This window comes from Carcharhinus amblyrhynchos, chromosome 1 (assembly GCF_965287045.1).
Source record: "Carcharhinus amblyrhynchos chromosome 1, sCarAmb.v2.hapA, whole genome shotgun sequence".
Classification (NCBI taxonomy): Eukaryota; Metazoa; Chordata; class Chondrichthyes; order Carcharhiniformes; family Carcharhinidae; genus Carcharhinus; species Carcharhinus amblyrhynchos.
This window is the reverse complement of record NC_137324.1, coordinates 42,417,163-42,433,940: the sequence shown is the minus strand read 5'-3', so window position 1 is coordinate 42,433,940 and position 16,778 is coordinate 42,417,163.

The following is a 16,778-nucleotide window of genomic DNA, read 5'->3' as shown; positions in this document are numbered from 1 at the left end:
TAGCATCCCTACAGTGCAGGAGGAGGCCATTCAGCCTATTGAGCTTGCATCAACTCTCCAACAGAGCATCCCACCCAGGCACTAACCCTGTAATCCCATGTATTTACCTGGCTAATCCCCCTAACCTACACATCTTGGGACACTAAGGGGCAATTTACCATGATCATACAACATAATCTGAACACCTTTGGACTGTGGGAGGAAACTGGAGCACCCAGAGGAAACCCACGCAGATATGGGGAGAACATGCAGACTCCACACAGACAGCCACCCAAGGCCTGAATTGAACTCGGGTTCCTGGAGCTGTAAGGCAGCAGTGCCACCATGCTATGATGACACGTCCATCTCCTTGCTCATGATTGAAGGTAGACTGATGGTATGAGGTTACAGATCACTAAGGGAGCCTGAGTTTCTGTGATAAAATGCACTTTTATATGCACACTGTATTCTAAAGAAATGAATGGTGATGGTAGAGGCTCAAATATTCTTTCCATTACAAGACTGACCAGGAATCATTCCCGCTGTTATTGTCTGCCTTGAGATAAATTGCAAGGATTTGCATATGGATACTCAAACTTTGGCCACATTATAAATGCACCTTTCTTGGCCATCAATTCTTAGGGTGGGTCTGGAACCAGAACCTCTGACTGCTATCCATTGCAGCATAAGAGAGAGTAGATCGATGGAATGGTAATGGCAAGAATAGTTATTATTCTGATTCCCATAGCGACCGATAACTTTTGAAAAGAAATTTGAACTTTCAAATAATGGTCAGGATTCTCCGATCTCATTCACCCCACCACTGCTGCTGGTAAGAATAGACAATTTGGAGCACAGACTAAGCTTCATTCACTGCAGCGAGAACAGAGAATGCCAGCTGCGGGTGAAGTCTGAGAATTCTGGCCAATAGTTCTAAGAATGACACAACAAGACTTCAGGTTTTAAGATATTTACTGTAACAAAAGATTGCAAGCAATATTGACTAAACACAATCTTTGTAGGGAATTTAAACTGCTGAACAGAATGCAGTCCCTCTTATTTTAGCTGAAAATCCCAAACAAAAAATATGCTTCACAGGTGTACATTATACTATCCTTTAAGTAAACATTTAATTCTCCCAAAATCAGCACAAAATGATTCCGAGCTCCAAAAAAGATCTACTTCTGTTCTTTCCCTTTCTCAACCTGGTAATTTCTAACCCTAGAACTATCCTTTATGGAGAGAGTGTTTTAAGAGATACTCCTTCCTTGCACAATAGGTAATTTATTCCCTTTTGTTTTAACTAATTAGGAAGTTGGTATTGTTTCCACCTGCTTCTGACATGATGAACCATAGTGAATTTTGACTATTACATTCTTTTTATCTCTCTCTCCCCCAGAACAGGGAGATAACTGGGCCCAATTTTACCATCAAGCTGCAACCATTTTCAGGCACGGGAGCCTGATAATGTCGGTGAGTAGTGTGATCCGTGCCCATCTCCGTGCCAGTTCCCCCTTTACCAAGGCCCGAAAATGGCCACGATCAGGACCACGTCTGAAATGGGCACAGCGGCCATTTGAATGCATTTGCATTATTTAAATTGACTAAATGGGCTGCACGCCCAACCTTACCAGCACCTCCCCCTTTACCACCGTGTTTGCCCATCCAGAATCGGCATGAAGCAGACATGCTCCACAAAAGTCCAATTCGAGCGCTCCAGTTAGTGAGAAGGTAAGTGCCAAGTATCTGATGGCTCTCTGCTTGAGATCATAGAATCATAGATTCGTAGAAACCCTACAGTGCAGAAGGAGGCCATTTGGCCCATTGAGTCTGCACCAACCACAATCCCACCCCGGCCCTACCCCCAAATCCCTACTTATTTACCTGCTAATCCCTCTAGCCTATGCATCTCAGGACACTAAGGGGCAATTTTTACCATGGCCAATTAACCTAACCCACACATCTTTGGACCGTGGGAGGAAAATGGAGCACCCGGAGGAAACCCATGAAGACAGGAGAAGAATGTGCAAACTCCACACAGACAGTGACTCAAGCTGGGAATCGAACTCAGATCCCTGGAGCTATGAAGCAGCAGTGCTAACCACTGTACTACCATACCGACCGTCGGGGTGGGGGGGGGGGGGGTTTGGGTTAGGGGGTCTGCTGTCACTCTGTCTGAGATCAGTCAGGGGAAGGGAGGTCCCCTGCCACTCTGCCTGATATCAATGGAGGAGAAAGGTGGCTCCACTACCATTCTGCCTGAGATCAGTGGGGTCGAAGGGGAGAGGGAGCCATGATCAGCCTGGGTGGTGGGCGGATGAGGGGATAAGGAGGTCAGGGATGTTGGGAAGCAATGTCTGTGGGGGCCAAGCAGTGGCATTATCCAGCATGGGAGCAGTGTGGTAGGGGAGCTTCATTCTATCAATTTTTGTCTGCACATGCACATTTGGTGGCACTGATCGGAGCTGCAGGATTTCGGAGCATGTTGAGCCTTGCCCACAGGCTTGTGCAGTGCGATTCAGATTCACTGTTATTTTTGCAGGCAAAGTGCATATGGAGGCACCTGAGAATGGGTCTAAAAGTCGGATCTGAAACACGCCTAGTTTTAAGTCCACCCAGCACTTAGAATCAAGGTGGTAAAATAGGCCCATTGTGTCTGTGATTTTTGCAGGGTTATTTTAGACACTCTTCCTCACACAAAACACATTTCCAAGTCACTGTGAAGTACCTGGGCTTTGTATCCAGGTAGAGGTGCTGTATAACTATCCTTGAGAGCCCAACTCTCTCAGCTTGGAACTGAATGGACAGTTTGAATCGCAGTTCTATATAACTCAACATATTTCATTTTTTGGGGGGGGAATTTAGTGATTTACAATCTATCCACAGTTAACATACAGGCTTCCGTCATTGTTTCCAAATGTAAAGATCTTTTGCCTTTGCCCCAGTAAAATAATCTACTCTCACCTTTATTAACTAACAATCAAATCATCCAGACTTGCACTCAGGCACACTTCAGGACAGGTGACATTACTCCCTTTATTTTATCATAAAGTCCCAGCCCCCGATCAAAATAATTTTATAAACTTCATGGCTGTAACAGTTTGTGCTTCTTTTTGTGGGCAAGACATAGGTGGGCAAGTTTTCATTTTGTAACTAGACTGGAATAGCTTCAAGTAATTACTCCTTGAGCAGATTAATTTATTACATTGGATAGCTCTCTTTCTCTCTCTACTTTTTCTCTCTCTTCTCTGTTTCTCTGGTGTTATTAGGAAGGAAATCAATTATAAAGAATTTCTGAAATCAGCATCAGCCTCAATTATACTGCAGTTAGTTGCTGTCTGATTAATGTAGCTGAGATCTCCAGATGCTGCTTTGAACAATCCAATGCCAAATAAAATCGAAGTAATAGTTACCTTGACTAGCAATGCAGTGCTCCACTGCTGATAGAAATGGTCTGAAGGCCTGTAGTTAGTAGTTGACATATCACCCTCTTAACTTGCAAGGGAAACCATTATATTGTATAAATAAGATAATATAAAGGTAGCAATCCCTCATAAGAGATTGGGTAAGCATGATGTGGGTTTATTTACTTAAACTAGATGCACAAGAACGGATATAATGGACAGAAAGCTTGAAGACATCAGCAGCAGAGCAATACTTGTGTGTGCGTGCTCTGCTCAAAGCAAAAGTGAAAGTAAGTAACACACCTTTTGACTCGTATTAGATCGATGGTAATTAGAGGAAGCAGTAGTATGATCGATATTCCACTTCTCTCACCTATCCTGAAATGAATAACCAGTAAATTGTGCATTGTTGTCTGTAATAAACTATCTAGACACACCAAATCAACTAAAAATAGCACTTGGAGTGTGCCCAATAGTCGTGCTTGATTCGACATTTTGTGCAATTGTCGTACTATAGGATACTTGGTGACATAATCGACAATGATGATTAGATCAGTGTCATGTGTATGAAAGAGGTAAGATGTGAATTTGGACTAAGGATGGGCAGAAATTTCATATGGAATCAGGAGTTCCTTATGCTGACTTGGCATATGCTTTTGACAGGACTCTTAATTCGGCCTCGCAGTTGGGGGATGTGGTCAAGAAGGCGTACGGTGTACTGGCCTTCATTAATCGAGAGATTGAGTTTAGGAGTTCGGAGGTAATGCTGCAACTTTATAAGACCCTTGTCAGACCCCACTTGGAGTACTGTGTCCAGTTCTGGTAGCCTCACTACAGGAAGGATGCGGAAGCTATTGAGAGGGTGCAGAGGGGATTTACAAAGATGTTGCCTGGATTGGGAGGCATGCCTTATGAAGATAGGTTGAGGGAACTCGGTCTCTTCTCCCTGGAGAGACGAAGGTTGAGAGGCGACCTGAAAGAGGTTTATAAAATGTTGACAGGAATAGATAGGGTGGATTCTCGGAGGCTATTTCCCAGGGCTGAAATGGTCACTACAAGAGGACACAGGTTTAAGGTGCTAGGGAGCAAGTACAGAGGAGATGTCAGGGGTAAGTTTTTCACTCATAGGGTGGTGAGTGAGTGGAATCGGCTGCCGTCGGTGGTGGTAGAGGCGAACTCACTGGGGTCTTTTAGAAGACTTCTGGATGACTATGTGGGATTTAATAGGATTGGGAGTTACAGATAGTTCTATGGCCTGGTAGGTATGGATATGATTGGCGCAACTTGTGGGCCAAAGGGCCTGTTTGTGCTGTAGTGTTCTATGTTCTATGCCTCATACTTCTTGATGATGACTTCAACATCATTGATCATACCAAATGAGTCTTCTCACTCAATCTATGCTCATATGTGAGTGCTGAAGTTGTTGAAGAATATCAGGTCACAAAAATTCCAATATGATGACCTGCCTGCCTTTAAAAGTGACTCAATGGAACTTTCCACTGAATCTATATCATCTCTCACTACCGCCTTGATGTCATCCTTAAATATCAGAACTACACCACGTCCCTTACCTTCCTGTCTTCCTTCCAAACAATCTGATACCCCCTGGATATTTGACTCCCAGTCATCATAGGTTAAATCAAAGAAATCCTACAGTGCAGAAAGAGGCCATTCGGCCCATCAAATCTGCACCAACCACAATCCCACCCAAGCCCTATCCCCACATCCCCACATATTTACCTGCTAATCCCTCTAACCTGTGCATCTCAGGACACTAAGGGGCAATTTTACCATGGCCAATCTACCTAACTCATACATCTTTGGACTGTGGGAGGAAACTGGAGCACCCCCACGCAGACACGGGGAGAATGTGCAAACTCCACACAGACATTGACCCAAGCCAGGAATCGAACCCAGGTCCCTGGAGCTGTGAAGTGGCAGTGCTAACCACTATGTTATCGTGCCACCCCACCCCAGTTGTGACCATCTTGCAACCAAGTCTCTGTAATCAGTAAGGACCTGCAGGAAGTTTATACTGGTATAAAGCTGACTTCTGGTTTCCTTGTTGAATTCATTGATGCCAGTAGGGACATGATGAATTCTGCCCCTGGACGTAGTTGTCCACCAGCATTCTTTATTCTCCTGCAAAATTTGGAAGAGCCACATTAGGCCGCTACAAAAGTCATGTGTACAAAGATTAATCTGCCAGGGCACAGGATTCCTCGTGCCACAATGTATTCCAGTTGTGCGCTCTGCATTCTTCATGAAACTAACCATTCTGATCTGGTAGCAAGGGACCTTTTGGTGCTTGATTGTGTCAGGTGTTGAATTCCAAAACATTTGATAGTAGTGAGCAAAGGAAGCTAAAGAAGCAGATGGCACAGTGTGGCACGGTATGGCACGGTGGAATAGCAGTTAGCACTGCTGCCTCACAGCATGAGGAACCTGGGTTTCATTCCCGGCTTGGGGTCACTGTCTGTGTGGAGCTTGCACGTTCTCCTCATGTTGGTGTGGGTTTCCTCTGGGAGCTCCGGTTTCCTTCAACAGTCTGAAAAACATTCTAGTTAGATGCATTGACCCGAACAGGTGCCAGAGTGTGGCAAATAGGGAAATTTCACAGTAATTTCATTGCAGTGTTAATGTAAGCCTTACTTGTGACTAATAAATACACTTAAAATAAAAACTTTATGTCAGTGATGGCAAGCTATGCCATAGCTTCCCAGTCCACACTTATCACTATTCAAGTGCCTATCACTATACCCAGACCCCAGGACAGTAACCTTGTAATGTCGGACACCTAATCGCTTTGGTAGGAAGGAAGTTGCAATATTGTATTGCTGCTGCCAACAGGCATGAAGCTCAAGACACATTGGCTTTATAATTTTAACTGCTCTTAACTTCAATGAATCAAATTCATTTTCAGGATGTGATAAGGGACATCTCTAATAAGACAGTTGGTAATCCAGAGATGTATTGAACTGGTTACTTTTCATCAGGGTTAACTTATCTGAGACATCTTCCATTGTTCAGGCACAATAGCATTGTATTGTAAGCATCTGGCACATACAGGACTAACATGGAATTGAGTACAAAACTGCCTATGCAGTGATGTAAGAGAATATATAACCCAAACCAAGAGGTCAGTCTAGAGTTGGGCAGAACTGTGTGCACAAAAAAGTATGGAGACTGCTCATAGTTTGAATCCTTTACAGCATATATAAGACCATAAGACAAACATAGGAGCAGAAGTAAGCCATTCAGTCCATCAAGTGCTCCACCATTCAATGAGATCATGATGAATCAGATATAATAATCCTCAACTCCACTTTCCTGTTTTATCCTCATAACCCTTGATCCCCTTACTGATCAGCAATCTGTCTATCTCAAACATACTTAATGACCCAGACTCTCCAGCTCTCTGCAGTAAAGATTTCCATAGATACCAGACCCTCAGAGAGAAGAAATTCCTCCTCATTCTGTTTTAAAAGGGCAACCCTTGCCCTGAGTTTATACCCTCTGGTTCTAGACTCTCCCACAAGAGGAAACATACTCACAGCATCTACCCTGTCAAGCCCTCTGAGAATCCTATATGTATGTAGGTTTTGTAGTTAATACAGACATACAGTTAACCTACTTAAGACTTTGAAGACTTCATTCAGACCTCCAACATCCAGAACAAGCATGAGCAAAATTCCTAATATAATCACGTTGCTGATTTTGGATTTTCCAAATTGAAGAGGGTTATTGATCTCACCCCCATATACAGCTCTTTTTGCTGCATAAACTGAAAAATGAAAATTTCCTTTTTGGCTATATGCCCATTTATTTCTGATTAGGACTCTGCCTTGTGATTTTTATTTTTATATGTTAAAAGTGTGATATAAAAGTAAGTTGTTGCTGCTGCTGAAAAGAGTTCCACTCCATCAATGTGCAATTGGCCAGTGATGATCAGTGCCACATTATGCAGGTCAATGTCCCTTTCCCAAGGAACAGTCATGATTATTTCATTCTAAAACAATCATCTCTGTCAGTCCTATCTGAAGGTGAAGGCAGGCTGCCAGAAAGATTCCTTAGGGATTGGATTCAGAACACTTTGAGGATTATTCATTGATCTCAGAGCTGCCCAGAGGTCTGTTTCCACACAAATACTTAAAGGTATATAATTTTATCTTGCAGCAAGAAGACAATAATCTGCTTTTACGAACAGAATCTCCAACATCACCCAGTTTCTTGCATTTTTACTTGTTGTGGTCTTTCATATAGTTTTTTGACCACTTAACTATTTACACATTTTTCTGTTTTAATGTCTGTCCAATGCTTCATCAAGATGATTATTTATATCATCTAATAACTGTGAATTCTTAATCAGTCCACAGACCATTCGCCCTAACACTTACTCTGTGATTGGAGTTCCCGCTATCTCTTCCCCTCCCTTTTCTCTCTTAGATATATACCAACCTCACTGAAATGACTACTTATCTTTTAGTTTTCAGCTTTGATTTGATTTATTATTGTCACATGTATTAATTATTGTCCTGAAACTTTTGACTGAGCTTGCAGGAACTGGACCAAATCAACTTCAGCCACAGAAAAGGGATTATTTTTTGAACAAAAAAATGTCTGGAATTAATGCATTAGTCAAGGCTGCAACAAAAAATTATGATGATATTTTTGTAATCAGTTTTCCTGGCAATAACTTAATTTAGGACACTGAGCTGATTTGTCATTGAGCATAAATGAAAAATAAAGTCCAAATACAAAATGATACAGTGAAGCGTATTGTTTCTTGCGTGCGACGCAGAGAAAACATACCATTCATAGAGAAGGAAATGAGAGAGTGCAGAATGTAATGTTACATAGCTAGGATGTAGAGAAACATCAGCTTAATGTAAGATAAATCCATTCAAAAGTCTGGCAGCAGCAGGGAAGGAGCTGTTCTTGAGTCTGTGGTGATGTACACCACAGACTTATGCATCTTGTTCCAATGGAAGAAGTGGAAAAGAGAATGTCCTGGGTGCGTGGGGTCCTTAATTATGATGGCTGCTTTACCAAGGTAGTGGGGAGTATAGACAGAGTCAATGGATGGGAGGCTGGTTTGCATGATGGTTTGGGCTCCATTCACAACCTTTTGTAGTTCCTTGTGATCTTGAGCAGAACAGGAGCCATACCAAGCTGTGACACAACCAAAAAGAATGCTTTTTATAGTGCATCTGTAAAAATTGGTGAGAGTCGTAGCTGACAGGCCAAATTTCCTTAGTCTTCTGAGAAGGTAGAGGCATTGGTGGGCTTCCTTAACTATAGTGTTGGCATGGGGGGAACATATGAACATAAGAACATGAGAAATAGGAGCAGGAGTAGGCCATCTAGCCCTTCGAGCCTGCCCCGCCATTCAACAAGATCATGGCTCATCTGAAGTGGATCAGTTCCACTTTCCCGCTTTCTCCCCATAACCCTTAATTCCCTTGTCTATCAGAAACCTATCTATCCGTGACTTAAATATATTCAGTGAGGTAGCTTCCACCACTTCAATGGGCAGAGAATTCCAGAGAATCACCACCCTTTGAATGAAGAAGTTCCTCCTCAACTCTGATCTAAACTGCACCCCCCCCCCCACCTTATTTTGAGGCTGTGCCCTGCTATCCTTTCTAAGCCTTTGCTGTCCTTTCTAAGGGACCAAGGCAGGTTGTTGGTGATCTGAACACCTAAAATCTCGACACTTTTCACTTCATCCCCATTGATGTAGACAGGGGCACATTCTCCTTTATACTTCCTGAAGTCGATGACAATCTCTTTTGTTTTATTGACATTGAGGGAGAGATTATTGTTGCCACACCAGTTCACTGTATTCTCTATCTCATTCCTGTACTCTGTCTCAACATTGTTTGAGATCCGACGCACCAGGGTGGTGTCATCAGCAAACTTGAAAATTGAATTGGAGAGGAATTTGGCCACACAGTTACAGGTGGAAAAGGACTATCGTAGGGGCTGAGGACACAGCTTTGTGGGGCACTGGTGTTGAGGATGATCATGGAGGAGGTGTTGTTTCCTACCCTTACTGATTGTAAAAATCCCCTAGTCACCACAGTCCGGTGCTTGTTTGGGTACACTGAGAGAGAATTCAGCATGGCTTATGCACCTAACCATCGTCTTTCAGACTGTGAATTTTTACAGCTCCAGTGAAGCTGATCCATCAAGGGTGGCATGATGGAACTGTGGTTAGCACTGCTGCCTCACAGCTCCAGGGACCCAGGTTCGATTCCTGGCTTGAGTCATTGTCTGTGCGGAGTCTTCATGTTTTCCCTGTGTCTGCATGGGTTTCACCTGGGTGCTGAAGTTTCCTATCATAATCTGAAAGACAATGGTTAGGTGCATAAGCCATGCTAAATTATCACTCAGTGTACCCGAACAGGCACCGGAGTGTGGCAACTAGGGGATTTTTACAGTGACTTCATTGCAATGTTAATGTAAGCCTACTTGTAACACTAATAAATAAATTTTAAAAGCTGTCTATCATTGGCACTTCCTGTATTTTGAGAAAGATATATTAAAATGCTGCTTACAAAAGACCCCTTAAAACAATGTTTACTCGAGTTTGACATGGTGTTGTCTTTGAGAATGTGACGTCGTTCAAGTGACTAAGTAAAGGATAAAGGCAATAACAAGAGAAACAAGGGATTAGTCCTCACTAACAGTGAGGATTTTGCCTTCCCTTATTTCCTTGAAATTGATTGGTGAGGACAAGTAAATCTCAACATAAACCTCTGAAGGTACAACAGCAAGGTTGAAAGATATAATAATTAGGATAATTAAAGGTGGTGCTAGAGTTCTATTGAAGAGTTCAAAGCTCCATTGCTAAATTCACTGACCAACTATTACAATGAGAACAAACAACTTGTTTTTTCACTGCAAAGTTAGTGCAGCAGAGCATCCCAAAATGTTGCACAGAACTCTGGTGACAAAGGGATACTGAACTATAGAGAGAGAGAGAGATAGAGATTACAAAGTGGATAAATGCTTGGGCAAAGGAGCAAGATTTAAGGAAATGCTTAAAGAAGGGAAAGGAGGCGATATGAGAGGGAAGTTGGAAAGGTGCCTTAAGAACAGTCAAGGGAGGAAGACAAATGAAGTCAGGGGATTGAAATTTTGGGAAGAGTATTAAAGCTGGAGAAAATTAGGGAGAAAAGGCAGGAATGTGGAGGAATTTAAACATAACAATAGAAATTTCAGAAGTGAGGCTCTGTTCACTCATGAGCGATATATTTTGATTTGATTCTTGATTTGATTTATTATTGTCACCTGTATTGGGATACAGTCAAAAGTATTGTTTCTTGCATGCTATACAGACAAATCATACCATTCATAGAGTATATAGGGAGAAGGAAAGGAGAGAGTGCAGAATGTAATTTTACAGTCAGAGCTAGGGTGTAGAAAAGATCAACTTAATATGAGGTAGATCCATTCAAAAGTCTGTTGGCAGCAGGGAAGAAGCTGCTCTTGAATCAGTTGGTGCATGACTTCATACTTTTGCATTCTTTTCCCAGCAGAAGAAGATGGGAGAGAGTATGTCCAGGGTGCATGGGGTCCTTGATTATGCTGGCCGCTTTTCTGAGGAAACAGGACGTGCAGATAGTGTCAATGGATGGGAGGCTGGTTTGCATCCATAAATAAAATTGGTAACTTTATTTTGAAGGGTGAGATTGAATGCTTTATGACTATTTGGATGATTATGAACAATTACATGAACAAAGGACAAAGAACAGTACAGCACAGGAACAGACCCTTCAGCCCACCAATACATGCACCAATACATGGTATCGATCCCTCTGTTCACCATCTGTTTATATGTCTATCAAGATGCACCTTATACGTTGTTAACATGACTGCTTCTCCACCACCTCCACTAGCAGTGTGTTCCTGGCACCCACCACTGTCTGTGTGAAAAAACTTTCCCTGCACATCTCCCCTAAACTTACCACTTCTCATCTTAAGCCTGCATCCTCTTGTAGTTAATCTTTCCAACCTGGGGAAATGCCTCTGACTATCCACCCTACCTACGCCTCAAAAGAGAATTATTTTCTTGACACGCAAGGATGATGTTAATTCTTGATATATTTTTGTTATATTTAACTCTGAAAGTTACTTTGAAACTGACATTGAAAATCTCTCCTTGATCGCACACTTGTTCATGCTTTGGCATGGTGTGGTGAGGGTGAGATTTTCTCTGTGCACTCAGTATAAAGAAACCACAAACAGAATTGGGAAAAAAAACTGCATAATTTTGCTCCATTTAGTGCATAGAAAGAGAAACTTCCTGTTTCATTTAATATGTTCCAGATTTAACATACCAGCTAAAAGCATTTACTTGTACAGCACAGAATAATGATCCATTCTCCATCAAAAGACAGAGCATAGAACAGCAATACACCATTCAGCCCATTGAGTTTGCCCTCTCATTCAAAGCTGATAATTCTCCTGATTTACTTTTGATCCAGATTCCTTCCTCCCTTCAAACATCAGAAAAATTCATCAGTCTCAGTCTTGAAAATTTCAATTGACTTCATGTTCAAAATCTTTTGGAATTGCTCTTTGGGTGAAAAATTGCTCCTTGATTTCGAAAGGGCCCACCTTCAAGTTTCCCTCTAAGCCTGACTTGGAACCTTATCATCATTCCTTCACTGTCAATCCTGGAATTCTCTCCCAAACAGCACAGTGCGTATGCCTGCATCACATGGACAGTGGTGGCTCAAGTAGGCAGCTTATCACCACCTCCTCAAGGGCAAAAAGGAATGGCCTACAGCACACATCTTAAGGCACAGTACACATTATGGGAAGGCACGGCAGCATTGCTGTCTCACAGCTCCGGGACCTGGGTTCAATTCTCGGCTTGGGTCACTGCGTCTGTGTGGAATTTGCACATTCTCCTCATGTCTGTGTGGGTTTCCTCTGCATGCTCTGGTTTTCTCCCATGCTCCAAAGATGTGTGGGTTAGGTTGATTGGCCTGCTAAAATGTCCCATAGTGTCCCAGGATATGTAGGTTAGGGGGATTAGCAGGGTAAATATGTGGGGTTATGGGGATAGGATCCGGTTAGGATTGTTGTCAGTGCAGGCTCGATGGATTGAATGGCCTCCTTCTGCACTGTAGTGATTCTATGATGATGATGATTCCCTTTTTTTGTAATTTTCACATCATAAAAATCATCTCTCTGCATCTGCACTATCAAATCATTTTATCATTTCTGATTTCCATTGGTATGGCATATAAAAACAATGAGCTTTATGTAATTTGATATGCTAAGATGATCCAAGTTACTAAAAAACACTTTGCTTCAGTGTGGATTCATATATCACAGGATAGAATGCAATAAACTTTCATAATCATAAGACTTTGGCACATCCAATACAAAGTTGCCAGCTGTCTCTTTGTATTAGTTCATTCCATGTTAGGTTATCACAAATATCCCTAAGTTATGCCTGTCTGCCATATCATTGCTTTCTGTTAAATTCTCCGCCCATTGCCACTTTCTGCAGGATGTACTGAAGTTCCATGGATAGGTGCAATCTTAAGCAAAATACAACGAGAAAATATCTGGCACAATGATTTAATATTGTACTAAAAATGTAATCAGATAACAATCTGGTGAATGAAATCATCGTTTTTGGAACTCAAATGTGTACACTGGTACTATGCATTCAGTTTCTTTGGCTGGAAATATAGATTTGACACTGGAATTTTGAACCACCTACGTCTGTATCTTCTCTATAAAAGTCATCATGTATGCATACTTGAACAATTTATTCAGTGGGTTGTTTAGCTCACTTGGCAAGATGGCTCCCATGTGGTACTGAATAATGTCACCGCGTGGTATTGATTCTTGTTTTGCCTGAAGTACAATTGGGACAGCAATCGTGGCAAAATGGTATTTCTTTCAATATATATAGGTGAAGGATTACTTCCATGGAAATTGGTTATTTAAAAGAGAAGTTCATGTTAATATTTTTGGTTTTGCTTCATGGGCACTGACACCAGTACTGGGGAAATAGGGATAGCCAAAGCCAAGGCTGCACCCATCTTGGAAAGAATAAAACAAATGTCAAGAGTACATTCCTAGGCACGGCACAGCATCATGGGGCAGCTTGGTAGCATAGTGGTTAGCACTGCTGTCTCACAGCTATAAGGACCTGGATTCAATTCCCGGCTTGGGTCACTGTGTCAGTGTGGAGTTTGCACGTTCTCCTCGTGCCTGCGTGGGTTTCCTCCGGATGCTCTGGTTTTCTCCCACACTCCAAAGATGCACGGGTTAGGTTGATTGGCCACGCTAAAATGCCCCATAGTGTCCAGGATGCGTAGGTTAGAGGGATTAGCGGGGTAAATATGTGGGGTTACGGGGATAGGGCTTGGTTGGGATTGTTGTTGGTGCAGACTCGATGAGCCGAATGGCCTCCTTCTGCACTGTCAAAATTCTGTAAGGTGAGAGGGGAGAGATAAAAAAGGGTCTGGAGGGGCAATTTGTTTCACACAGAGAATAGTGAGAATCTGGAACAAGCTGCCAGGGGTAGTAGTAGAAGCAGGTACAGTTTTGTCTTTTAAAGAGCATTTAGACAGTTACATGGGTAAGATGGGTATAGAGGGATATGAGTCAAATACAGTGAATTGGAACAAGCTTAGTGATTTAAAAAAACGGTGCATGGGCAAGTTGGGCTTGTTTCCATGCTGTGAACCTTGATGTCTCTAAGGAGGTCTTGCTGCGGCTGTATAGGACATTGGTGAGGCCGCAGCTGGAGTACTGTGTGCAGTTTTGGTTGCCGCACTTACGCAAGGATATTTTGCCCTTGGAGGGAGTGCAGAGGAGGTTTACTAGGCTGATACCGGAGTTGAGGGGGTTGAGCTATGAGGAGAGGCTGAATAAACTAGGTTTGTACTCGTTAGAGTTTAGAAGAATGAGGGGAAATCTCATTGAGACATATAAGATGATGAATGGGGTGGATAGGATAGAGGTGGAGAGACTCTTCCCACTCAGAAAGGACAGTAGGACTAGGGGGCACAGCCTCAAGATAAAGGGGGGGCGGTTTAGAACGGAGTTGAGGAGGAACTTCTTCACTCAAAGGGTGGTGAATCTCTGGAATTCGCTGCCCGTTGAGGTGGTGGAGGCTGCCTCGCTAAATATTTTTAAGACGCGGGTTGATGGATTTCTGATAAGTGAGGGGATTAAGGGTTATGGGGAGAGGGCAGGAATGTGGAACTGAGCCACGACAGATCAGCCATGATCTTATTGAATGGCGGGGCAGGCTCGAAGGGCTAGATGGCCTACTCCTGCTCCTATTTCATATGTTCTCTATGACGCTATGATTGTATGTTAGGATGGTCTGCACCTTACCTATGCTGGGGCCAGTGTTTTGGCGAGTCATAAAACTAGAGTGGTAGAAAGTTCCTTAAACAAAATACTGGGGATAAGGGATAAAGTGTACGGAAATGTGGTCAATTAAAGGGAGAAGGTGAGATAGAAGAGCAAGGTGGTAATATGAGTAATGATGATCAGAGTGTGGCATAAAAGGACAGGATGTACAAACTAAGGATTGAACCAGCAGATAACGCAAGAGGTTGCAATAATATTCAAAAGACAGAATTAAAAGCTGTACGTCAAAATGTGTGTAACATCCATGACAAAGTGGATGAACTTTCAGTTCAAACAGTAACAAATCTGAGCGATCTGATCACCATTACAGAGATATGGCTGTAAGAGAGAAAGGGCTGGGATCTAAATATTCAAGAATACATGACATTTCAGAAAGACAGGAAGCTAGGAAAAGATGAAGTAGTGGTTTTTATTAATTAATGATGACATTTGTAGAGTAGAGCGATGACTTTCTGAAGTTCAATATGTTGCAGTCAATTCTCTACCAGGATACACCAAATCCAGTAATGTGCAATGAGACAGGATTAATTAATGACCTCATTGTAAAGCTACATCTAGGGATCAGTGAGCATAATATGATTGCATTTCACATTCTGATTGATGGAAAGAGGAGTGGAGATAAAACTAGTGGGTTAAACTTAAATAAGCACAATTATGGGAGCACCTTGCCAACCTCACAGTGCCAATCTGTGCCAAGGGACGGGCCCTGGTCAGAGTCTTATGAGGGAGGGTGGGATGCATTTGGATGTGGTACTGGCTGGGAGCAGACAGAGGAGCAGGGGATGCCAGCGATGACTGTTGCAGTGAGAGTGGTTTTGGAGGTGGGTGCCAGCTCAGACTATGGCTGGGAAGAGCAGGGAAGATGGGGCTGATGATCGAGGAGGGAGAGGGGGGAAGAAGGGGATGATGACCTTTTGGCGGGGGGGCGGGGTAATGAAGAGCCGACTCCGATTGGGGGTGGGGGGGGGGGGAGGTTGGGCGGGGGGGAGGTGGGGGGGGAAGGTGAGGGGGACCCCGGGACCTCTGGTGGGCTGGGCGGGGGAGGTTTAGTCAGGTTCTGACCAGAGTACCCTTTAATTATGGTGCCTCGATTTCTGAGCAGTGGCATTTTTGCCGACATGTTGAGGCCTCGCCCCGCCCCCCTCCTCCCCCCCCCCCTCTCATGCTGTGTGTCAGCATGAAACATGCCCCCTTGACTTTTTTCAAAAGAGTGTCGTATGATCTGGAGAGAAAACCGATTGGTTTCTCTGGGGAGAAACACACCGTTTTTCTCGCTGGAAACAGCATTGGAAAAAATTTGGGGAAAAATTCCAGCCATTTAAGACAGAGATGAAGAGAATATTTTTCCCTCAGAGTGTTGTGAGCCTTTGAATTCTCCACCTCAAAAGGCAACGGAAGCAGCGTCTTTGAATTTTTTTAAAAAGCAGAGGTAGTTAGATTCTTAATAAGCAAGGGTGAAAGGTTATCAGGTACATGTGGAAATGTGGGGTTGAGGTTACAATCAGATCAGCCATGATCTTATTGAATGGTGGAGCAGGCTCGAGAGGTCAAATGGTCTTCTGTTCCTTAATTGTATGTTTGTAACATAAAAACCAACAGAGAATGATAAAAAAGTAGGGAGAAATTACAGTTTGAGAGAAAACTAACTGGAAATATAAAATCAAATTGTAAGGGTATCGACAAGTATTTAAGGAGAAAAGTAATAAGTAAAGTGAGCGTTGGTCCCCCTCTGGGTGAGTCTGGGAATTAATATTAGTAAATAAGGAAATGGCAGATAAATGGAACAGATACTTTGGGCGGAATTCTCGCATCCACCTGTGATAGATTTGGTGATGGGGGCTGAGAATCTAGCAGTAGCCAAAACCCACCTCCAGTGTAATATCACATAAAAATTCTCCCAGCGCTGGTTTATTTGTGAGTTGGTCTTCCCGTTGGCTGGTAATGTGAAGGCAATTTGCATTCAATTGTATCTCATGAATG